The 24,766-nt window shown below is 47.0% G+C and overlaps 1 pseudogene; it reads right to left on the bottom strand.

Annotated features, from left to right (window-relative positions):
- Positions 1-23,736, bottom strand: part of LOC106586799 (conserved oligomeric Golgi complex subunit 3-like) — a 63,029-nt pseudogene extending 39,293 nt beyond the window's left edge.
- Between the last annotated feature and the right edge of the window lie 1,030 nt (positions 23,737-24,766).

Genomic DNA, 24,766 nt, shown 5'->3' with positions numbered 1-24,766 from the left:
CAGTACATCCTCTAGTCTAGGTGTGGGTTTGGAGACAGTACTTCCTCTAGTATAGGTGTGGGTTTGGAGACAGTACATCCTCTAGTATAGGTGTGAGTTTGGAGACAGTAATTCCTCTAGTCTCGGTGTGGGTTTGGAGACAGTACATCCTCTAGTATAGGTGTGGGTTTGGAGACAGTACTTCCTCTAGTATAGGTGTGGGTTTGGAGACAGTACTTCCTCTAGTCTAGGTGTGGGTTTGGAGACAGTACTTCCTCTAGTCTAGGTGTGGGTTTGGAGACAGTACTTCCTCTAGTATAGGTGTGGGTTTGGAGACAGTACATCCTCTAGTCTAGGTGTGGGTTTGGAGACAGTACTTCCTCTAGTCTAGGTGTGGGTTTGGAGACAGTACTTCCTCTAGTATAGGTGTGGGTTTGGAGACAGTACATCCTCTAGTCTAGGTGTGGGTTTGGAGACAGTACATCCTCGAGTCCAGGTGTGGGTTTGGAGACAGTACTTCCTCTAGTATAGGTGTGGGTATGGAGACAGTACATACTCTAGTCTAGGTGTGGGTTTGGAGACAGTACTTCCTCTAGTCTAGGTGTGGGTTTGGAGACAGTACTTCCTCTAGTCTAGGTGTGGGTTTGGAGACAGTACTTCCTCTAGTCTAGGTGTGGGTTTGGAGACAGTACTTCCTCTAGTATAGGTGTGGGTTTGGAGACAGTACTTCCTCTAGTATAGGTGTGGGTTTGGAGACAGTACATCCTCTAGTCTAGGTGTGGGGTTGGAGACAGTACTTCCTCTAGTCTAGGTGTGGGTTTGGAGACAGTACATCCTCTAGTATAGGTGTGGGTATGGAGACAGTACATCCTCTAGTCTAGGTGTGGGTTTGGAGACAGTACTTCCTCTAGTCTAGGTGTGGGTTTGGAGACAGTACATCCTCTAGTATAGGTGTGGGTTTGGAGACAGTACTTCCTCTAGTCTAGGTGTGGGTTTGGAGACAGTACTTCCTCTAGTATAGGTGTGGGTTTGGAGACAGTACTTCCTCTAGTCTAGGTGTGGGTTTGGAGACAGTACTTCCTCTAGTATAGGTGTGGGTTTGGAGACAGTACATCCTCTAGTCTAGGTGTGGGTTTGGAGACAGTACATCCTCGAGTCTAGGTGTGGGGTTGGAGACAGTACTTCCTCTAGTCTAGGTGTGGGTTTGGAGACAGTACATCCTCTAGTATAGGTGTGGGTATGGAGACTGTACATCCTCTAGTCTAGGTGTGGGGTTGGAGACAGTACTTCCTCTAGTATAGGTGTGGGTTTGGAGACAGTATATCCTCTAGTCTAGGTGTGGGTTTGGAGACAGTACTTCCTCTAGTCTAGGTGTGGGTTTGGAGACAGTACATCCTCTAGTATAGCTGTGGGTTTGGAGACAGTACTTCCTCTAGTCTAGGTGTGGGTTTGGAGACAGTACTTCCTCTAGTATAGGTGTGGGTTTGGAGACAGTACATCCTCTAGTATAGGTGTGGGTATGGAGAGGGTACTTCCTCTAGTATAGGTGTGGGTTTGGAGACAGTACTTCCTCTAGTCTAGGTGTGGGTTTGGAGACAGTATTTCTTCTAGTCTAGGTGTGGGTTTGGAGACAGTACTTCCTCTAGTCTAGGTGTGGGTTTGGAGACAGTACTTCCTCTAGTCTAGGTGTGGGTTTGGAGACAGTACATCCTCTAGTATAGGTGTGGGTTTGGAGACAGTACTTCCTCTAGTCTAGGTGTGGGTTTGGAGACAGTACTTCCTCTAGTATAGGTGTGGGTTTGGAGACAGTACTTCCTCTAGTCTAGGTGTGGGTTTGGAGACAGTACTTCCTCTAGTCTAGGTGTGGGTTTGGAGACAGTACTTCCTCTAGTCTAGGTGTGGGTTTGGAGACAGTACTTCCTCTAGTCTAGGTGTGGGTTTGGAGACAGTACTTCCTCTAGTATAGGTGTGGGTTTGGAGACAGTACATCCTCTAGTATAGGTGTGAGTTTGGAGACAGTAATTCCTCTAGTCTAGGTGTGGGTTTGGAGACAGTACATCCTCTAGTATAGGTGTGGGTTTGGAGACAGTACTTCCTCTAGTATAGGTGTGGGTTTGGAGACAGTACTTCCTCTAGTCTAGGTGTGGGTTTGGAGACAGTACTTCCTCTAGTCTAGGTGTGGGTTTGGAGACAGTACTTCCTCTAGTATAGGTGTGGGTTTGGAGACAGTACATCCTCTAGTCTAGGTGTGGGTTTGGAGACAGTACTTCCTCTAGTCTAGGTGTGGGTTTGGAGACAGTACTTCCTCTAGTATAGGTGTGGGTTTGGAGACAGTACATCCTCTAGTCTAGGTGTGGGTTTGGAGACAGTACATCCTCGAGTCTAGGTGTGGGTTTGGAGACAGTACTTCCTCTAGTATAGGTGTGGGTATGGAGACAGTACATACTCTAGTCTAGGTGTGGGTTTGGAGACAGTACTTCCTCTAGTCTAGGTGTGGGTTTGGAGACAGTACTTCCTCTAGTCTAGGTGTGGGTTTGGAGACAGTACTTCCTCTAGTCTAGGTGTGGGTTTGGAGACAGTACATCCTCTAGTCTAGGTGTGGGGTTGGAGACAGTACTTCCTCTAGTCTAGGTGTGGGTTTGGAGACAGTACATCCTCTAGTATAGGTGTGGGTATGGAGACAGTACATCCTCTAGTCTAGGTGTGGGGTTGGAGACAGTACTTCCTCTAGTATAGGTGTGGGTTTGGAGACAGTATATCCTCTAGTCTAGGTGTGGGTTTGGAGACAGTACTTCCTCTAGTCTAGGTGTGGGTTTGGAGACAGTACATCCTCTAGTATAGGTGTGGGTTTGGAGACAGTACTTCCTCTAGTCTAGGTGTGGGTTTGGAGACAGTACTTCCTCTAGTATAGGTGTGGGTTTGGAGACAGTACTTCCTCTAGTCTAGGTGTGGGTTTGGAGACAGTACTTCCTCTAGTCTAGGTGTGGGTTTGGAGACAGTACTTCCTCTAGTATAGGTGTGGGTTTGGAGACAGTACTTCCTCTAGTATAGGTGTGGGTATGGAGACAGTACATCCTCTAGTCTAGGTGTGGGTTTGGAGACAGTACTTCCTCTAGTCTAGGTGTGTGTATGGAGACAGTACTTCCTCTAGTCTAGGTGTGGGTTAGGAGACAGTACTTCCTCTAGTATAGGTGTGGGTTTGGAGACAGTATTTCCTCTAGTATAGGTGTGGGTTTGGAGACAGTACTTCCTCTAGTCTAGGTGTGGGTATGGAGACAGTACATCCTCTAGTCTAGGTGTGGGTTTGGAGACAGTACTTCCTCTAGTATAGGTGTGGGTTTGGAGACAGTACATCCTCTAGTCTAGGTGTGGGTTTGGAGACAGTACTTCCTCTAGTCTAGGTGTGGGTTTGGAGACAGTACATCCTCTAGTATAGGTGTGGGTATGGAGACAGTACTTCCTCTAGTATAGGTGTGGGTTTGGAGACAGTACTTCCTCTAGTCTAGGTGTGGGTTTGGAGACAGTACTTCCTCTAGTCTAGGTGTGGGTTTGGAGACAGTACTTCCTCTAGTATAGGTGTGGGTTTGGAGACAGTACATCCTCTAGTATAGGTGTGGGTATGGAGACAGTACTTCCTCTAGTATAGGTGTGGGTTTGGAGACAGTACTTCCTCTAGTCTAGGTGTGGGTTTGGAGACAGTACTTCCTCTAGTCTAGGTGTGGGTTTGGAGCCAGTACTTCCTCTAGTCTAGGTGTGGGTTTGGAGACAGTACTTCCTCTAGTATAGGTGTGGGTTTGGAGAGAGTATATCCTCTAGTCTAGGTGTGGGTTTGGAGACAGTACTTCCTCTAGTCTAGGTGTGGGTTTGGAGACAGTACTTCCTCTAGTATAGGTGTGGGTTTGGAGACAGTACATCCTCTAGTATAGGTGTGGGTATGGAGACAGTACTTCCTCTAGTATAGGTGTGGGTTTGGAGACAGTACATCCTCTAGTCTAGGTGTGGGTTTGGAGACAGTACTTCCTCTAGTATAGGTGTGGGTTTGGAGACAGTACATCCTCTAGTATAGGTGTGAGTTTGGAGACAGTAATTCCTCTAGTCTCGGTGTGGGTTTGGAGACAGTACATCCTCTAGTATAGGTGTGGGTTTGGAGACAGTACTTCCTCTAGTATAGGTGTGGGTTTGGAGACAGTACTTCCTCTAGTCTAGGTGTGGGTTTGGAGACAGTACTTCCTCTAGTCTAGGTGTGGGTTTGGAGACAGTACTTCCTCTAGTATAGGTGTGGGTTTGGAGACAGTACATCCTCTAGTCTAGGTGTGGGTTTGGAGACAGTACTTCCTCTAGTCTAGGTGTGGGTTTGGAGACAGTACTTCCTCTAGTATAGGTGTGGGTTTGGAGACAGTACATCCTCTAGTCTAGGTGTGGGTTTGGAGACAGTACATCCTCGAGTCCAGGTGTGGGTTTGGAGACAGTACTTCCTCTAGTATAGGTGTGGGTATGGAGACAGTACATACTCTAGTCTAGGTGTGGGTTTGGAGACAGTACTTCCTCTAGTCTAGGTGTGGGTTTGGAGACAGTACTTCCTCTAGTCTAGGTGTGGGTTTGGAGACAGTACTTCCTCTAGTCTAGGTGTGGGTTTGGAGACAGTACTTCCTCTAGTATAGGTGTGGGTTTGGAGACAGTACTTCCTCTAGTATAGGTGTGGGTTTGGAGACAGTACATCCTCTAGTCTAGGTGTGGGGTTGGAGACAGTACTTCCTCTAGTCTAGGTGTGGGTTTGGAGACAGTACATCCTCTAGTATAGGTGTGGGTATGGAGACAGTACATCCTCTAGTCTAGGTGTGGGTTTGGAGACAGTACTTCCTCTAGTCTAGGTGTGGGTTTGGAGACAGTACATCCTCTAGTATAGGTGTGGGTTTGGAGACAGTACTTCCTCTAGTCTAGGTGTGGGTTTGGAGACAGTACTTCCTCTAGTATAGGTGTGGGTTTGGAGACAGTACTTCCTCTAGTATAGGTGTGGGTTTGGAGACAGTACTTCCTCTAGTATAGGTGTGGGTTTGGAGACAGTACATCCTCTAGTCTAGGTGTGGGTTTGGAGACAGTACATCCTCGAGTCTAGGTGTGGGGTTGGAGACAGTACTTCCTCTAGTCTAGGTGTGGGTTTGGAGACAGTACATCCTCTAGTATAGGTGTGGGTATGGAGACTGTACATCCTCTAGTCTAGGTGTGGGGTTGGAGACAGTACTTCCTCTAGTATAGGTGTGGGTTTGGAGACAGTATATCCTCTAGTCTAGGTGTGGGTTTGGAGACAGTACTTCCTCTAGTCTAGGTGTGGGTTTGGAGACAGTACATCCTCTAGTATAGCTGTGGGTTTGGAGACAGTACTTCCTCTAGTCTAGGTGTGGGTTTGGAGACAGTACTTCCTCTAGTATAGGTGTGGGTTTGGAGACAGTACATCCTCTAGTATAGGTGTGGGTATGGAGAGGGTACTTCCTCTAGTATAGGTGTGGGTTTGGAGACAGTACTTCCTCTAGTCTAGGTGTGGGTTTGGAGACAGTATTTCTTCTAGTCTAGGTGTGGGTTTGGAGACAGTACTTCCTCTAGTCTAGGTGTGGGTTTGGAGACAGTACTTCCTCTAGTATAGGTGTGGGTTTGGAGACAGTACATCCTCTAGTATAGGTGTGGGTATGGAGACAGTACTTCCTCTAGTATAGGTGTGGGTTTGGAGACAGTACTTCCTCTAGTCTAGGTGTGGGTTTGGAGACAGTACTTCCTCTAGTATAGGTGTGGGTTTGGAGACAGTACTTCGTCTAGTATAGGTGTGGGTTTGGAGACAGTATATCCTCTAGTCTAGGTGTGGGTTTGGAGACAGTACTTCCTCTAGTCTAGGTGTGGGTTTGGAGACAGTACTTCCTCTAGTATAGGTGTGGGTTTGGAGACAGTACATCCTCTAGTATAGGTGTGGGTATGGAGACAGTACTTCCTATAGTATAGGTGTGGGTTTGGAGACAGTACTTCCTCTAGTTTAGGTGTGGGTTTGGAGACAGTACATCCTCTAGTCTAGGTGTGGGTTTGGAGACAGTAATTCCTCTAGTCTAGGTGTGGGTTTGGAGACAGTACATCCTCTAGTATAGGTGTGGGTTTGGAGACAGTACTTCCTCTAGTATAGGTGTGGGTTTGGAGACAGTACTTCCTCTAGTCTACGTGTGGGTTTGGAGACAGTACTTCCTCTAACCTAGGTGTGGGTTTGGAGACAGTACTGCCTCTAGTCTAGGTGTGGGTTTGGAGACAGTACTTCCTCTAGTCTAGGTGTGGGTTTGGAGACAGTACTTCCTCTAGTATAGGTGTGGGTTTGGAGACAGTACATCCTCTAGTCTAGGTGTGGGTTTGGAGACAGTACATCCTCTAGTATAGGTGTGGGTTTGGAGACAGTACATCCTCTAGTCTAGGTGTGGGTTTGGAGACGGTACATCCTCTAGTATAGGTGTGGGTTTGGAGACAGTACATCCTCTAGTCTAGGTGTGGGTTTGGAGACAGTACTTCCTCTAGTATAGGTGTGGGTTTGGAGACAGTACTTCCTCTAGTCTAGGTGTGGGTTAGGAGACAGTACTTCCTCTAGTATAGGTGTGGGTTTGGAGACAGTACTTCCTCTAGTATAGGTGTGGGTTTGGAGACAGTACTTCCTCTAGTCTAGGTGTGGGTTTGGAGACAGTACTTCTTCTAGTCTAGGTGTGGGTTTGGAGAGAGTACTTCCTCTAGTCTAGGTGTGGGTTTGGAGACAGTACTTCCTCTAGTATAGGTGTGGGTTTGGAGACAGTACATCCTCTAGTATAGGTGTGGGTATGGAGACAGTACTTCCTCTAGTATAGGTGTGGGTTTGGAGACAGTACTTCCTCTAGTCTAGGTGTGGGTTTGGAGACAGTACTTCCTCTAGTATAGGTGTGGGTTTGGAGACAGTACTTCCTCTAGTATAGGCGTGGGTTTGGAGACAGTATATCCTGTAGTCTAGGTGTGGGTTTGGAGACAGTACTTCCTCTAGTCTAGGTGTGGGTTTGGAGACAGTACTTCCTCTAGTATAGGTGTGGGTTTGGAGACAGTACATCCTATAGTATAGGTGTGGGTATGGAGACAGTACTTCCTCTAGTATAGGTGTGGGTTTGGAGACAGTACTTCCTCTAGTCTAGGTGTGGGTTTGGAGACAGTAATCCTCTAGTCTAGGTGTGGGTTTGGAGACAGTAATTCCTCTAGTCTAGGTGTGGGTTTGGAGACAGTACATCCTCTAGTATAGGTGTGGGTTTGGAGACAGTACTTCCTCTAGTATAGGTGTGGGTTTGGAGACAGTACTTCCTCTAGTCTAGGTGTGGGTTTGGAGACAGTACTTCCTCTAGCCTAGGTGTGGGTTTGGAGACAGTACTTCCTCTAGTCTAGGTGTGGGTTTGGAGACAGTACTTCCTCTAGTCTAGGTGTGGGTTTGGAGACAGTACTTCCTCTAGTATAGGTGTGGGTTTGGAGACAGTACATCCTCTAGTCTAGGTGTGGGTTTGGAGACAGTACATCCTCTAGTCTAGGTGTGGGTTTGGAGACAGTACATCCTCTAGTATAGGTGTGGGTTTGGAGACAGTACATCCTCTAGTCTAGGTGTGGGTTTGGAGACAGTACTTCCTCTAGTATAGGTGTGGGTTTGGAGACAGTACTTCCTCTAGTCTAGGTGTGGGTTTGGAGACAGTACTTCCTCTAGTATGGGTGTGGGTATGGAGACAGTACTTCTTCTAGTATAGGTGTGGGTATGGAGACAGTACTTCCTCTAGTATAGGTGTGGGTATGGAGACAGTACTTCCTCTAGTATAGGTGTGGGTTTGGAGACAGTACATCCTCTAGTCTAGGTGTGGGTTTGGAGACAGTAATTCCTCTAGTCTAGGTGTGGGTTTGGAGACAGTACATCCTCTAGTATAGGTGTGGGTTTGGAGACAGTACTTCCTCTAGTATAGGTGTGGGTTTGGAGACAGTACTTCCTCTTGTCTAGTTGTGGGTTTGGAGACAGTACTTCCTCTAGTCTAGGTGTGGGTTTGGAGACAGTACTTCCTCTAGTCTAGGTGTGGGTTTGGAGACATTACTTCCTCTAGTATAGGTGTGGGTTTGGAGACAGTACTTCCTCTAGTCTAGGTGTGGGTTTGGAGACAGTACTTCCTCTAGTCTAGGTGTGGGTTTGGAGACAGTACTTCCTCTAGTATAGGTGTGGGTTTGGAGACAGTACATCCTCTAGTATAGGTGTGGGTATGGAGACTGTACATCCTCTAGTCTAGGTGTGGGTTTGGAGACAGTACTTCCTCTAGTATAGGTGTGGGTTTGGAGACAGTATATCCTCTAGTCTAGGTGTGGGTTTGGAGACAGTACTTCCTCTAGTCTAGGTGTGGGTTTGGAGACAGTACATCCTCTAGTATAGCTGTGGGTTTGGAGACAGTACTTCCTCTAGTCTAGGTGTGGGTTTGGAGACAGTACTTCCTCTAGTATAGGTGTGGGTTTGGAGACAGTACATCCTCTAGTATAGGTGTGGGTATGGAGAGGGTACTTCCTCTAGTATAGGTGTGGGTTTGGAGACAGTACTTCCTCTAGTCTAGGTGTGGGTTTGGAGACAGTATTTCTTCTAGTCTAGGTGTGGGTTTGGAGACAGTACTTCCTCTAGTCTAGGTGTGGGTTTGGAGACAGTACTTCCTCTAGTATAGGTGTGGGTTTGGAGACAGTACATCCTCTAGTATAGGTGTGGGTATGGAGACAGTACTTCCTCTAGTATAGGTGTGGGTTTGGAGACAGTACTTCCTCTAGTCTAGGTGTGGGTTTGGAGACAGTACTTCCTCTAGTATAGGTGTGGGTTTGGAGACAGTACTTCGTCTAGTATAGGTGTGGGTTTGGAGACAGTATATCCTCTAGTCTAGGTGTGGGTTTGGAGACAGTACTTCCTCTAGTCTAGGTGTGGGTTTGGAGACAGTACTTCCTCTAGTATAGGTGTGGGTTTGGAGACAGTACATCCTCTAGTATAGGTGTGGGTATGGAGACAGTACTTCCTATAGTATAGGTGTGGGTTTGGAGACAGTACTTCCTCTAGTTTAGGTGTGGGTTTGGAGACAGTACATCCTCTAGTCTAGGTGTGGGTTTGGAGACAGTAATTCCTCTAGTCTAGGTGTGGGTTTGGAGACAGTACATCCTCTAGTATAGGTGTGGGTTTGGAGACAGTACTTCCTCTAGTATAGGTGTGGGTTTGGAGACAGTACTTCCTCTAGTCTACGTGTGGGTTTGGAGACAGTACTTCCTCTAACCTAGGTGTGGGTTTGGAGACAGTACTGCCTCTAGTCTAGGTGTGGGTTTGGAGACAGTACTTCCTCTAGTCTAGGTGTGGGTTTGGAGACAGTACTTCCTCTAGTATAGGTGTGGGTTTGGAGACAGTACATCCTCTAGTCTAGGTGTGGGTTTGGAGACAGTACATCCTCTAGTATAGGTGTGGGTTTGGAGACAGTACATCCTCTAGTCTAGGTGTGGGTTTGGAGACAGTACATCCTCTAGTATAGGTGTGGGTTTGGAGACAGTACATCCTCTAGTCTAGGTGTGGGTTTGGAGACAGTACTTCCTCTAGTATAGGTGTGGGTTTGGAGACAGTACTTCCTCTAGTCTAGGTGTGGGTTAGGAGACAGTACTTCCTCTAGTATAGGTGTGGGTTTGGAGACAGTACTTCCTCTAGTATAGGTGTGGGTTTGGAGACAGTACTTCCTCTAGTCTAGGTGTGGGTTTGGAGACAGTACTTCTTCTAGTCTAGGTGTGGGTTTGGAGAGAGTACTTCCTCTAGTCTAGGTGTGGGTTTGGAGACAGTACTTCCTCTAGTATAGGTGTGGGTTTGGAGACAGTACATCCTCTAGTATAGGTGTGGGTATGGAGACAGTACTTCCTCTAGTATAGGTGTGGGTTTGGAGACAGTACTTCCTCTAGTCTAGGTGTGGGTTTGGAGACAGTACTTCCTCTAGTATAGGTGTGGGTTTGGAGACAGTACTTCCTCTAGTATAGGCGTGGGTTTGGAGACAGTATATCCTGTAGTCTAGGTGTGGGTTTGGAGACAGTACTTCCTCTAGTCTAGGTGTGGGTTTGGAGACAGTACTTCCTCTAGTATAGGTGTGGGTTTGGAGACAGTACATCCTATAGTATAGGTGTGGGTATGGAGACAGTACTTCCTCTAGTATAGGTGTGGGTTTGGAGACAGTACTTCCTCTAGTCTAGGTGTAGGTTTGGAGACAGTAATCCTCTAGTCTAGGTGTGGGTTTGGAGACAGTAATTCCTCTAGTCTAGGTGTGGGTTTGGAGACAGTACATCCTCTAGTATAGGTGTGGGTTTGGAGACAGTACTTCCTCTAGTATAGGTGTGGGTTTGGAGACAGTACTTCCTCTAGTCTAGGTGTGGGTTTGGAGACAGTACTTCCTCTAGCCTAGGTGTGGGTTTGGAGACAGTACTTCCTCTAGTCTAGGTGTGGGTTTGGAGACAGTACTTCCTCTAGTCTAGGTGTGGGTTTGGAGACAGTACTTCCTCTAGTATAGGTGTGGGTTTGGAGACAGTACATCCTCTAGTCTAGGTGTGGGTTTGGAGACAGTACATCCTCTAGTCTAGGTGTGGGTTTGGAGACAGTACATCCTCTAGTATAGGTGTGGGTTTGGAGACAGTACATCCTCTAGTCTAGGTGTGGGTTTGGAGACAGTACTTCCTCTAGTATAGGTGTGGGTTTGGAGACAGTACTTCCTCTAGTCTAGGTGTGGGTTTGGAGACAGTACTTCCTCTAGTATGGGTGTGGGTATGGAGACAGTACTTCTTCTAGTATAGGTGTGGGTATGGAGACAGTACTTCCTCTAGTATAGGTGTGGGTATGGAGACAGTACTTCCTCTAGTATAGGTGTGGGTTTGGAGACAGTACATCCTCTAGTCTAGGTGTGGGTTTGGAGACAGTAATTCCTCTAGTCTAGGTGTGGGTTTGGAGACAGTACATCCTCTAGTATAGGTGTGGGTTTGGAGACAGTACTTCCTCTAGTATAGGTGTGGGTTTGGAGACAGTACTTCCTCTTGTCTAGTTGTGGGTTTGGAGACAGTACTTCCTCTAGTCTAGGTGTGGGTTTGGAGACAGTACTTCCTCTAGTCTAGGTGTGGGTTTGGAGACAGTACTTCCTCTAGTATAGGTGTGGGTTTGGAGACAGTACTTCCTCTAGTCTAGGTGTGGGTTTGGAGACAGTACTTCCTCTAGTCTAGGTGTGGGTTTGGAGACAGTACTTCCTCTAGTATAGGTGTGGGTTTGGAGACAGTACATCCTCTAGTATAGGTGTGGGTATGGAGACAGTACTTCCTCTAGTATAGGTGTGGGTTTGGAGACAGTACTTCCTCTAGTCTAGGTGTGGGTTTGGAGACAGTACTTCTTCTAGTCTAGGTGTGGGTTTGGAGAGAGTACTTCCTCTAGTCTAGGTGTGGGTTTGGAGACAGTACTTCCTCTAGTATAGGTGTGGGTTTGGAGACAGTACATCCTCTAGTATAGGTGTGGGTATGGAGACAGTACTTCCTCTAGTATAGGTGTGGGTTTGGAGACAGTACTTCCTCTAGTCTAGGTGTGGGTTTGGAGACAGTACTTCCTCTAGTATAGGTGTGGGTTTGGAGACAGTACTTCCTCTAGTATAGGTGTGGGTTTGGAGACAGTATATCCTGTAGTCTAGGTGTGGGTTTGGAGACAGTACTTCCTCTAATCTAGGTGTGGGTTTGGAGACAGTACTTCCTCTAGTATAGGTGTGGGTTTGGAGACAGTACATCCTCTAGTATAGGTGTGGGTAAGGAGACAGTACTTCCTCTAGTATAGGTGTGGGTTTGGAGACAGTACTTCCTCTAGTCTAGGTGTGGGTTTGGAGACAGTAATCCTCTAGTCTAGGTGTGGGTTTGGAGACAGTAATTCCTCTAGTCTAGGTGTGGGTTTGGAGACAGTACATCCTCTAGTCTAGGTGTGGGGTTGGAGACAGTACTTCCTCTAGTATAGGTGTGGGTTTGGAGACAGTATATCCTCTAGTCTAGGTGTGGGTTTGGAGACAGTACTTCCTCTAGTCTAGGTGTGGGTTTGGAGACAGTACATCCTCTAGTATAGGTGTGGGTTTGGAGACAGTACTTCCTCTAGTCTAGGTGTGGGTTTGGAGACAGTACTTCCTCTAGTATAGGTGTGGGTTTGGAGACAGTACTTCCTCTAGTCTAGGTGTGGGTTTGGAGACAGTACTTCCTCTAGTATAGGTGTGGGTTTGGAGACAGTACATCCTCTAGTCTAGGTGTGGGTTTGGAGACAGTACATCCTCGAGTCTAGGTGTGGGGTTGGAGACAGTACTTCCTCTAGTCTAGGTGTGGGTTTGGAGACAGTACATCCTCTAGTATAGGTGTGGGTATGGAGACTGTACATCCTCTAGTCTAGGTGTGGGGTTGGAGACAGTACTTCCTCTAGTATAGGTGTGGGTTTGGAGACAGTATATCCTCTAGTCTAGGTGTGGGTTTGGAGACAGTACTTCCTCTAGTCTAGGTGTGGGTTTGGAGACAGTACATCCTCTAGTATAGCTGTGGGTTTGGAGACAGTACTTCCTCTAGTCTAGGTGTGGGTTTGGAGACAGTACTTCCTCTAGTATAGGTGTGGGTTTGGAGACAGTACATCCTCTAGTATAGGTGTGGGTATGGAGAGGGTACTTCCTCTAGTATAGGTGTGGGTTTGGAGACAGTACTTCCTCTAATCTAGGTGTGGGTTTGGAGACAGTATTTCTTCTAGTCTAGGTGTGGGTTTGGAGACAGTACTTCCTCTAGTCTAGGTGTGGGTTTGGAGACAGTACTTCCTCTAGTATAGGTGTGGGTTTGGAGACAGTACATCCTCTAGTATAGGTGTGGGTATGGAGACAGTACTTCCTCTAGTATAGGTGTGGGTTTGGAGACAGTACTTCCTCTAGTCTAGGTGTGGGTTTGGAGACAGTACTTCCTCTAGTATAGGTGTGGGTTTGGAGACAGTACTTCGTCTAGTATAGGTGTGGGTTTGGAGACAGTATATCCTCTAGTCTAGGTGTGGGTTTGGAGACAGTACTTCCTCTAGTCTAGGTGTGGGTTTGGAGACAGTACTTCCTCTAGTATAGATGTGGGTTTGGAGACAGTACATCCTCTAGTATAGGTGTGGGTATGGAGACAGTACTTCCTATAGTATAGGTGTGGGTTTGGAGACAGTACTTCCTCTAGTTTAGGTGTGGGTTTGGAGACAGTACATCCTCTAGTCTAGGTGTGGGTTTGGAGACAGTAATTCCTCTAGTCTAGGTGTGGGTTTGGAGACAGTACATCCTCTAGTATAGGTGTGGGTTTGGAGACAGTACTTCCTCTAGTATAGGTGTGGGTTTGGAGACAGTACTTCCTCTAGTCTACGTGTGGGTTTGGAGACAGTACTTCCTCTAACCTAGGTGTGGGTTTGGAGACAGTACTGCCTCTAGTCTAGGTGTGGGTTTGGAGACAGTACTTCCTCTAGTCTAGGTGTGGGTTTGGAGACAGTACTTCCTCTAGTATAGGTGTGGGTTTGGAGACAGTACATCCTCTAGTCTAGGTGTGGGTTTGGAGACAGTACATCCTCTAGTATAGGTGTGGGTTTGGAGACAGTACATCCTCTAGTCTAGGTGTGGGTTTGGAGACAGTACATCCTCTAGTATAGGTGTGGGTTTGGAGACAGTACATCCTCTAGTCTAGGTGTGGGTTTGGAGACAGTACTTCCTCTAGTATAGGTGTGGGTTTGGAGACAGTACTTCCTCTAGTCTAGGTGTGGGTTAGGAGACAGTACTTCCTCTAGTATAGGTGTGGGTTTGGAGACAGTACTTCCTCTAGTATAGGTGTGGGTTTGGAGACAGTACTTCCTCTAGTCTAGGTGTGGGTTTGGAGACAGTACTTCTTCTAGTCTAGGTGTGGGTTTGGAGAGAGTACTTCCTCTAGTCTAGGTGTGGGTTTGGAGACAGTACTTCCTCTAGTATAGGTGTGGGTTTGGAGACAGTACATCCTCTAGTATAGGTGTGGGTATGGAGACAGTACTTCCTCTAGTATAGGTGTGGGTTTGGAGACAGTACTTCCTCTAGTCTAGGTGTGGGTTTGGAGACAGTACTTCCTCTAGTATAGGTGTGGGTTTGGAGACAGTACTTCCTCTAGTATAGGCGTGGGTTTGGAGACAGTATATCCTGTAGTCTAGGTGTGGGTTTGGAGACAGTACTTCCTCTAGTCTAGGTGTGGGTTTGGAGACAGTACTTCCTCTAGTATAGGTGTGGGTTTGGAGACAGTACATCCTATAGTATAGGTGTGGGTATGGAGACAGTACTTCCTCTAGTATAGGTGTGGGTTTGGAGACAGTACTTCCTCTAGTCTAGGTGTGGGTTTGGAGACAGTAATCCTCTAGTCTAGGTGTGGGTTTGGAGACAGTAATTCCTCTAGTCTAGGTGTGGGTTTGGAGACAGTACATCCTCTAGTATAGGTGTGGGTTTGGAGACAGTACTTCCTCTAGTATAGGTGTGGGTTTGGAGACAGTACTTCCTCTAGTCTAGGTGTGGGTTTGGAGACAGTACTTCCTCTAGCCTAGGTGTGGGTTTGGAGACAGTACTTCCTCTAGTCTAGGTGTGGGTTTGGAGACAGTACTTCCTCTAGTCTAGGTGTGGGTTTGGAGACAGTACTTCCTCTAGTATAGGTGTGGGTTTGGAGACAGTACATCCTCTAGTCTAGGTGTGGGTTTGGAGACAGTACATCCTCTAGTCTAGGTGTGGGTTTGGAGACAGTACATCCTCTAGTATAGGTGTGGGTTTGGAGACAGTACATCCTCTAGTCTAGGTGTGGGTTTGGAGACAGTACTTCCTCTAGTATAGGTGTGGGTTTGGAGACAGTACTTCCTCTAGTCTAGGTGTGGGTTTGGAGACAGTACTTCCTCTAGTATGGGTGTGGGTATGGAGACAGTACTTCTTCTAGTATAGGTGTGGGTATGGAGACAGTACTTCCTCTAGTATAGGTGTGGGTATGGAGACAGTACTTCCTCTAGTATAGGTGTGGGTATGGAGACAGTACTTCCTCTAGTATAGGTGTGGGTTTGGAGACAGTACATCCTCTAGTCTAGGTGTGGGTTTGGAGACAGTAATTCCTCTAGTCTAGGTGTGGGTTTGGAGACAGTACATCCTCTAGTATAGGTGTGGGTTTGGAGACAGTACTTCCTCTAGTATAGGTGTGGGTTTGGAGACAGTACTTCCTCTTGTCTAGTTGTGGGTTTGGAGACAGTACTTCCTCTAGTCTAGGTGTGGGTTTGGAGACAGTACTTCCTCTAGTCTAGGTGTGGGTTTGGAGACATTACTTCCTCTAGTATAGGTGTGGGTTTGGAGACAGTACTTCCTCTAGTCTAGGTGTGGGTTTGGAGACAGTACTTCCTCTAGTCTAGGTGTGGGTTTGGAGACAGTACTTCCTCTAGTATAGGTGTGGGTTTGGAGACAGTACATCCTCTAGTATAGGTGTGGGTATGGAGACTGTACATCCTCTAGTCTAGGTGTGGGGTTGGAGACAGTACTTCCTCTAGTATAGGTGTGGGTTTGGAGACAGTATATCCTCTAGTCTAGGTGTGGGTTTGGAGACAGTACTTCCTCTAGTCTAGGTGTGGGTTTGGAGACAGTACATCCTCTAGTATAGCTGTGGGTTTGGAGACAGTACTTCCTCTAGTCTAGGTGTGGGTTTGGAGACAGTACTTCCTCTAGTATAGGTGTGGGTTTGGAGACAGTACATCCTCTAGTATAGGTGTGGGTATGGAGAGGGTACTTCCTCTAGTATAGGTGTGGGTTTGGAGACAGTACTTCCTCTAGTCTAGGTGTGGGTTTGGAGACAGTATTTCTTCTAGTCTAGGTGTGGGTTTGGAGACAGTACTTCCTCTAGTCTAGGTGTGGGTTTGGAGACAGTACTTCCTCTAGTATAGGTGTGGGTTTGGAGACAGTACATCCTCTAGTATAGGTGTGGGTATGGAGACAGTACTTCCTCTAGTATAGGTGTGGGTTTGGAGACAGTACTTCCTCTAGTCTAGGTGTGGGTTTGGAGACAGTACTTCCTCTAGTATAGGTGTGGGTTTGGAGACAGTACTTCGTCTAGTATAGGTGTGGGTTTGGAGACAGTATATCCTCTAGTCTAGGTGTGGGTTTGGAGACAGTACTTCCTCTAGTCTAGGTGTGGGTTTGGAGACAGTACTTCCTCTAGTATAAGTGTGGGTTTGGAGACAGTACATCCTCTAGTATAGGTGTGGGTATGGAGACAGTACTTCCTATAGTATAGGTGTGGGTTTGGAGACAGTACTTCCTCTAGTTTAGGTGTGGGTTTGGAGACAGTACATCCTCTAGTCTAGGTGTGGGTTTGGAGACAGTAATTCCTCTAGTCTAGGTGTGGGTTTGGAGACAGTACATCCTCTAGTATAGGTGTGGGTTTGGAGACAGTACTTCCTCTAGTATAGGTGTGGGTTTGGAGACAGTACTTCCTCTAGTCTACGTGTGGGTTTGGAGACAGTACTTCCTCTAACCTAGGTGTGGGTTTGGAGACAGTACTGCCTCTAGTCTAGGTGTGGGTTTGGAGACAGTACTTCCTCTAGTCTAGGTGTGGGTTTGGAGACAGTACTTCCTCTAGTATAGGTGTGGGTTTGGAGACAGTACATCCTCTAGTCTAGGTGTGGGTTTGGAGACAGTACATCCTCTAGTATAGGTGTGGGTTTGGAGACAGTACATCCTCTAGTCTAGGTGTGGGTTTGGAGACAGTACATCCTCTAGTATAGGTGTGGGTTTGGAGACAGTACATCCTCTAGTCTAGGTGTGGGTTTGGAGACAGTACTTCCTCTAGTATAGGTGTGGGTTTGGAGACAGTACTTCCTCTAGTCTAGGTGTGGGTTAGGAGACAGTACTTCCTCTAGTATAGGTGTGGGTTTGGAGACAGTACTTCCTCTAGTATAGGTGTGGGTTTGGAGACAGTACTTCCTCTAGTCTAGGTGTGGGTTTGGAGACAGTACTTCTTCTAGTCTAGGTGTGGGTTTGGAGAGAGTACTTCCTCTAGTCTAGGTGTGGGTTTGGAGACAGTACTTCCTCTAGTATAGGTGTGGGTTTGGAGACAGTACATCCTCTAGTATAGGTGTGGGTATGGAGACAGTACTTCCTCTAGTATAGGTGTGGGTTTGGAGACAGTACTTCCTCTAGTCTAGGTGTGGGTTTGGAGACAGTACTTCCTCTAGTATAGGTGTGGGTTTGGAGACAGTACTTCCTCTAGTATAGGCGTGGGTTTGGAGACAGTATATCCTGTAGTCTAGGTGTGGGTTTGGAGACAGTACTTCCTCTAGTCTAGGTGTGGGTTTGGAGACAGTACTTCCTCTAGTATAGGTGTGGGTTTGGAGACAGTACATCCTATAGTATAGGTGTGGGTATGGAGACAGTACTTCCTCTAGTATAGGTGTGGGTTTGGAGACAGTACTTCCTCTAGTCTAGGTGTAGGTTTGGAGACAGTAATCCTCTAGTCTAGGTGTGGGTTTGGAGACAGTAATTCCTCTAGTCTAGGTGTGGGTTTGGAGACAGTACATCCTCTAGTATAGGTGTGGGTTTGGAGACAGTACTTCCTCTAGTATAGGTGTGGGTTTGGAGACAGTACTTCCTCTAGTCTAGGTGTGGGTTTGGAGACAGTACTTCCTCTAGCCTAGGTGTGGGTTTGGAGACAGTACTTCCTCTAGTCTAGGTGTGGGTTTGGAGACAGTACTTCCTCTAGTCTAGGTGTGGGTTTGGAGACAGTACTTCCTCTAGTATAGGTGTGGGTTTGGAGACAGTACATCCTCTAGTCTAGGTGTGGGTTTGGAGACAGTACATCCTCTAGTATGGGTGTGGGTATGGAGACAGTACTTCTTCTAGTATAGGTGTGGGTATGGAGACAGTACTTCCTCTAGTATAGGTGTGGGTATGGAGACAGTACTTCCTCTAGTATAGGTGTGGGTTTGGAGACAGTACATCCTCTAGTCTAGGTGTGGGTTTGGAGACAGTAATTCCTCTAGTCTAGGTGTGGGTTTGGAGACAGTACATCCTCTAGTATAGGTGTGGGTTTGGAGACAGTACTTCCTCTAGTATAGGTGTGGGTTTGGAGACAGTACTTCCTCTTGTCTAGTTGTGGGTTTGGAGACAGTACTTCCTCTAGTCTAGGTGTGGGTTTGGAGACAGTACTTCCTCTAGTCTAGGTGTGGGTTTGGAGACAGTACTTCCTCTAGTATAGGTGTGGGTTTGGAGACAGTACTTCCTCTAGTATAGGTGTGGGTTTGGAGACAGTACATCCTCTAGTATAGGTGTGGGTATGGAGACAGTACTTCCTCTAGTATAGGTGTGGGTTTGGAGACAGTACATCCTCTAGTATAGGTGTGGGTATGGAGACAGTACTTCCTCTAGTATAGGTGTGGGTTTGGAGACAGTACTTCCTCTAGTCTAGGTGTGGGTTTGGAGACAGTATATCCTGTAGTCTAGGTGTGGGTTTGGAGACAGTACTTCCTCTAATCTAGGTGTGGGTTTGGAGACAGTACTTCCTCTAGTATAGGTGTGGGTTTGGAGACAGTACATCCTCTAGTATAGGTGTGGGTAAGGAGACAGTACTTCCTCTAGTATAGGTGTGGGTTTGGAGACAGTACTTCCTCTAGTCTAGGTGTGGGTTTGGAGACAGTAATCCTCTAGTCTAGGTGTGGGTTTGGAGACAGTAATTCCTCTAGTCTAGGTGTGGGTTTGGAGACAGTACATCCTGTAGTATACGTGTGGGTTTGGAGACAGTACTTCCTCTAGTATAGGTGTGGGTTTGGAGACAGTACTTCCTCTAGTCTAGGTGTGGGTTTGGAGACAGTACTTCCTCTAGCCTAGGTGTGGGTTTGGAGACAGTACTTCCTCTAGTCTAGGTGTGGGTTTGGAGACAGTACTTCCTCTAGTCTAGGTGTGGGTTTGGAGACAGTACATCCTCTAGTATAGGTGTGGGTTTGGAGACAGTACATCCTCTAGTCTAGGTGTGGGTTTGGAGACAGTACTTCCTCTAGTATAGGTGTGGGTTTGGAGACAGTACTTCCTCTAGTCTAGGTGTGGGTTTGGAGACAGTACTTCCTCTAGTATGGGTGTGGGTATGGAGACAGTACTTCTTCTAGTATAGGTGTGGGTATGGAGACAGTACTTCCTCTAGTATAGGTGTGGGTATGGAGACAGTACTTCCTCTAGTATAGGTGTGGGTTTGGAGACAGTACATCCTCTAGTATAGGTGTGGGTTTGGAGACAGTACTTCCTCTAGTCTAGGTGTGGGTTTGGAGACAGTACTTCCTCTAGTATGGGTGTGGGTATGGAGACAGTACTTCTTCTAGTATAGGTGTGGGTATGGAGACAGTACTTCCTCTAGTATAGGTGTGGGTATGGAGACAGTACTTCCTCTAGTATAGGTGTGGGTTTGGAGACAGTACATCCTCTAGTATAGGTGTGGGTTTGGAGACAGTAATTCCTCTAGTCTAGGTGTGGGTTTGGAGACAGTACATCCTCTTGTATAGGTGTGGGTTTGGAGACAGTACTTCCTCTAGTATAGGTGTGGGTTTGGAGACAGTACTTCCTCTAGTCTAGGTGTGGGTTTGGAGACAGTACTTCCTCTAGTCTAGGTGTGGGTTTGGAGACAGTACTTCCTCTAGTCTAGGTGTGGGTTTGGAGACAGTACTTCCTCTAGTATAGGTGTGGGTTTGGAGACAGTACTTCCTCTAGTCTAGGTGTGGGTTTGGAGACAGTACTTCCTCTAGTCTAGGTGTGGGTTTGGAGACAGTACTTCCTCTAGTATAGGTGTGGGTTTGGAGACAGTACATCCTCTAGTATAGGTGTGGGTTTGGAGACAGTACATCCTGTAGTATAGGTGTGGTTTTGGAGACAGTACTTCCTCTAGTATAGGTGTGGGTTTGGAGACAGTACTTCCTCTAGTCTAGGTGTGGGTTTGGAGACAGTACTTCTTCTAGTATAGGTGTGGGTTTGGAGAGAGTACTTCCTCTAGTCTAGGTGTGGGTTTGGAGACAGTACTTCCTCTAGTATAGGTGTGGGTTTGGAGACAGTACATCCTCTAGTATAGGTGTGGGTATGGAGACAGTAATTCCTCTAGTATAGGTGTGGGTTTGGAGACAGTACTTCCTCTAGTCTAGGTGTGGGTTTGGAGACAGTACTTCCTCTAGTATAGGTGTGGGTTTGGAGACAGTACTTCCTCTAGTATAGGTGTGGGTTTGGAGACAGTATATCCTGTAGTCTAGGTGTGGGTTTGGAGACAGTACTTCCTCTAATCTAGGTGTGGGTTTGGAGACAGTACTTCCTCTAGTATAGGTGTGGGTTTGGAGACAGTACATCCTCTAGTATAGGTGTGGGTATGGAGACAGTACTTCCTCTAGTATAGGTGTGGGTTTGGAGACAGTACTTCCTCTAGTCTAGGTGTGGGTTTGGAGACAGTAATCCTTTAGTCTAGGTGTGGGTTTGGAGACAGTAATTCCTCTAGTCTAGGTGTGGGTTTGGAGACAGTACATCCTCTAGTATAGGTGTGGGTTTGGAGACAGTACTTCCTCTAGTATAGGTGTGGGTTTGGAGACAGTACTTCCTCTAGTCTAGGTGTGGGTTTGGAGACAGTACTTCCTCTAGCCTAGGTGTGGGTTTGGAGACAGTACTTCCTCTAGTCTAGGTGTGGGTTTGGAGACAGTACTTCCTCTAGTCTAGGTGTGGGTTTGGAGACAGTACTTCCTCTAGTATAGGTGTGGGTTTGGAGACAGTACATCCTCTAGTCTAGGTGTGGGTTTGGAGACAGTACATCCTCTAGTCTAGGTGTGGGTTTGGAGACAGTACATCCTCTAGTATAGGTGTGGGTTTGGAGACAGTACATCCTCTAGTCTAGGTGTGGGTTTGGAGACAGTACTTCCTCTAGTATAGGTGTGGGTTTGGAGACAGTACTTCCTCTAGTCTAGGTGTGGGTTTGGAGACAGTACTTCCTCTAGTATGGGTGTGGGTATGGAGACAGTACTTCTTCTAGTATAGGTGTGGGTATGGAGACAGTACTTCCTCTAGTATAGGTGTGGGTATGGAGACAGTACTTCCTCTAGTATAGGTGTGGGTTTGGAGAAGAAGTCAGTTGTAGAGCTGGTGCTCATCCTGACAGACGTGAAACATGAAGGCACAGCCACTACGCACCTGGGAAGAGAACACAGGACAAACAGACAGACAACATCAGCGCTGGCAAAACATGTTGAAGGCTTCTCAGATAATATAATTTCAGTAATGTGTTTTGTACAGTATCTATGCAATTGTATCTGACAAATAAAATAAAACCAATCACAAGTGAATGGATCTTAGTAAAATACTGTGATCTTAGCAGGATCACAGCGGTCCTTGTTGTTTAAAACGGTGTAGACCTTACAGTGAAATGATTACTTATGAGCCCTTAACCAACAATGCAGTTAAGAAAAAAAATAAAAAAATAAATAAGACTACAATAAAAAATAAGAGCAACAATAAAATAACAACGAGACTATATACAGGGGGTACCGGTACCGAGTCAATGTGCGGGGGTACAGGTTAGTTGAGGTAATATGTACATGTAGGTAGGGGTTAAGTGACTATGCATAGATGACAGACATTGAGTAGCAGCAGCATAAATGCAAATAGCCATTTAATTAGCTGTTCAGCAGTCTTATGGCTTGGGGGAAAAAGCTGTTCAGAAGCCTTTTGGACCTAGACTTGACACTCTGGTACCGCTTGCCGTGCTGTAGCAGAGAGAACAGTCTATGACTAGGGTGGCTGGAGTCTTTGACAATTTTTAGGGCCTTCCTCTGACACCGCCTGGTTGAGGTCCTAGATGGCAGGAAGCTTGTAGCGCCTTGCGGTTGGAGGCTGAGCAGTTGCCATACCAGGCGGTGATGCAACCAGTCAGGATGCTCTCAATGGTGTAGCTGTATAACTTTTTGAGGACCTGAAGACCCGTGACACATCTTTTCAGTCTCCTGAGGGGGAATAGGTTTTGTCATGCCCTCTTCACGACTGTCTTGGTGTGCTTGGACCATGTTAGTTTGTTGGTGATGTGGACACCAAGGAACTTGAAACTCTCAACCAGCTCCACTGCAGCCCCGTCGTTGAGAATGGGGGGGGGGTGCTTGGTCCTCCTTTTCCTGTAGTCCACAATCATCTCCTTGGTCATGTTGAGGGAGAGGTTGCTGTCCAGGCACCACACGGCCAGGTCTCTGACTTCCTCCGTGTAGGCTGTCTCGTTGTTGTTGGTGATCAGGCCTACCACTGTTGTGTCATCGGCAAACTTAATGATGGTGTTGGAGTCGTGCCTGGCCATGCAGTCATGAGTGAACAGGGAGTACAGATGGGGACTGAGCACGCATCCCTGAGGGCCCCCTGTCTTGTGGATCAGTGTGGCGGATGTGCTGTTACCTACCCTTACCACCTGGGGGTGGCCCATCAGGAAGTCCAGGATCCAGTTGCAGAGGGCAGTGTTTAGTCCCAGGGTCCTCAGCTTAGTGATGAGCTTTGAGGACACTATGGTGTTGGAACACTGAGCTGTAGTCAGTGAGTAGCATTCTCACATAGGGGTTCCTTTTGTCCAGGCGTGAAAGGGCAGTGTGGAGTGCAATAGAGATTGTATCATCTGTGGATCTGTTGGGGCGCTATGCGAATTGGAGTGGGTTTAGGGTTTCTGGGATAATGGTGTTGTGAGCCATGATCAGCCTTTCAAAGCACTTCATGGCTACAGACGTGAGTGCTACGGGTCGGTCGGTAGTCATTTAGGCAGGTTACCCTAGTGTTCTTGGGCACAGGGCCTATGGTGGTCTGCTTGAAAGATGTTGGTAATACAAACTCAGACAGGGGGAGGTTGAAAATGCCAGTGAAGACACTTGCCAGTTGGTCAGTGCAATCTTGGAGTACATGTCCTGGTAATCCATCTGGCCCAGCGGCCTTGTGAATGTTGACCTGTTTAAAGGTCTTACTCACATCAGCTACAGAGAGTGTGATCACACAATCGTCCGGAACAGCTGGTGCTCTCATGCATGTTTCAGTGTTACTTGCCTCGAAGCAAGCATAGAAGTAATTTAGCTCATCTGGTAGGCTTGTCTCACTGGGCAGCTCGCAGCTGTGCTTCCCTTTGTGGTCTGTAATAGTTTGCAAGCCCTGCCACATCCAGATTAGCCACTCATCGCCGGATCCTTACAAGGCACCCCGATCTCCTTCCGCACGGTTGGTTAAGAGCCCATAAAAAGGCAGCCATCCCCTCCGGCGCCATTATTATTTACTATCATTTCCTCATTCCTACACATGTTCTGTTACAGTATCTATGTGTAGAACCTACACATGTTCTGTCATCTATGTGAACAGCGGTTACTCACCTTGAACTGGACAAAGATTTTTTTTCTTTAACGAGTCGGACGCAAAGGATTTACTCCAGATACCCGACCAGGCCCAAATCTCAGATATTCGCGTGAAGAGAAGACACAGATACAGGGGACGCTGGTCCGGGTGCCTTGTGAGAATTTGTCGGCGAGTGGGTAACCCGCCTCTACCATCCGTCCTATTGGCCAATGTGCAATCATTGGAGAATAAACTGGATGAACTCCTGTCAAGACTATCCTACCAACGGGACATTAAACTGTGATATCTTATGTTTCTCCGTGTCCTGACTGAACGACGACATGGATAACAAGGGGTGGCGGTCTGTGTCTATTTGTTAATAACAGCTGGTGCGTGAAATCAAATATTAAGCAAGTCTCGAGGTTTTGTTCGCCTGAGGTAGAGTATCTCATGATAAGCTGTAGACCACACTATTTACCAAAAGAGTTTATCTATATTTTTCGTAGCTGTCTATTTACCACCACAAACCGATGCTGGCACTAAGACCGTACTCAACAAGCTGTATAAGGCCATAAGCAAACAAGAAAATACTCATCCAGAGGCGACGCTCCTAGTGGGCGGGGACGTTAATGCAGGGAAATTTAAATCTGTTTTACCTAATTTCTACCAGCATGTTACATGTGCAACAAGAGGAGAAAAAAAAGAAACGCTTACAAAGCTCTCCCTCGCCCTCTATTTGGCAAATCTGACCATAATGCTCTCCTCCTGCTTACAAGCAAAAACTAAAGCAGGAAGTACCAGTGACTCGCTCAATATGGAAGTGGTCAGATGACGCAGCTGCTAAGCTACAGGACTTTTCCGCTAGCACAGACTGGAATATGTTCTAGGACTCATCCAATGTCATTGAGGAGTATACCACATCAGTCACCGGCTTCATCAATACGTGCATTGATGACATTGTGGTAGGCCTGGTCACAGACAACGATGAGACAGTCTATAGGGAGGAGGTCAGGAACCTGGAAGTGTGGTGCCAAGACAACAACTTCTCCCTCAATGTGATCAAGACAAAGGAAATGATTGTGGACTACAGGAAAAGGTGGGCAGAGCGCACCCCCATTCTCATCGACAGGGCTGTAGTGGAGCAGGTTGAGAGCTTCAAGTTCCTTGGTGTCCACATCCCCAGCAAACTATCATGGTCCAAATACACCAAGACAGTCGTGAAGAGGTCACGACAACGCCTATTCCCCCTCAGGAGACTGAAAATATTTGGCATGTGTCCTCAAATCCTCAAATGGTTCTACAGCTGCACCATCGAGAGCATCCTGACTGGTTCCATCACTGCTAGGTATGGCAACTGCTCGGCCTCCGACCGC

Source organism: Salmo salar, chromosome 25 (assembly GCF_965601325.2).
Source record: "Salmo salar chromosome 25, fSalSal1, whole genome shotgun sequence".
Lineage (NCBI taxonomy): Eukaryota > Metazoa > Chordata > Actinopteri > Salmoniformes > Salmonidae > Salmo > Salmo salar.
The sequence above is the reverse complement of the archived record's forward strand: the minus strand, read 5'-3'. Positions and strand labels throughout refer to the sequence as shown.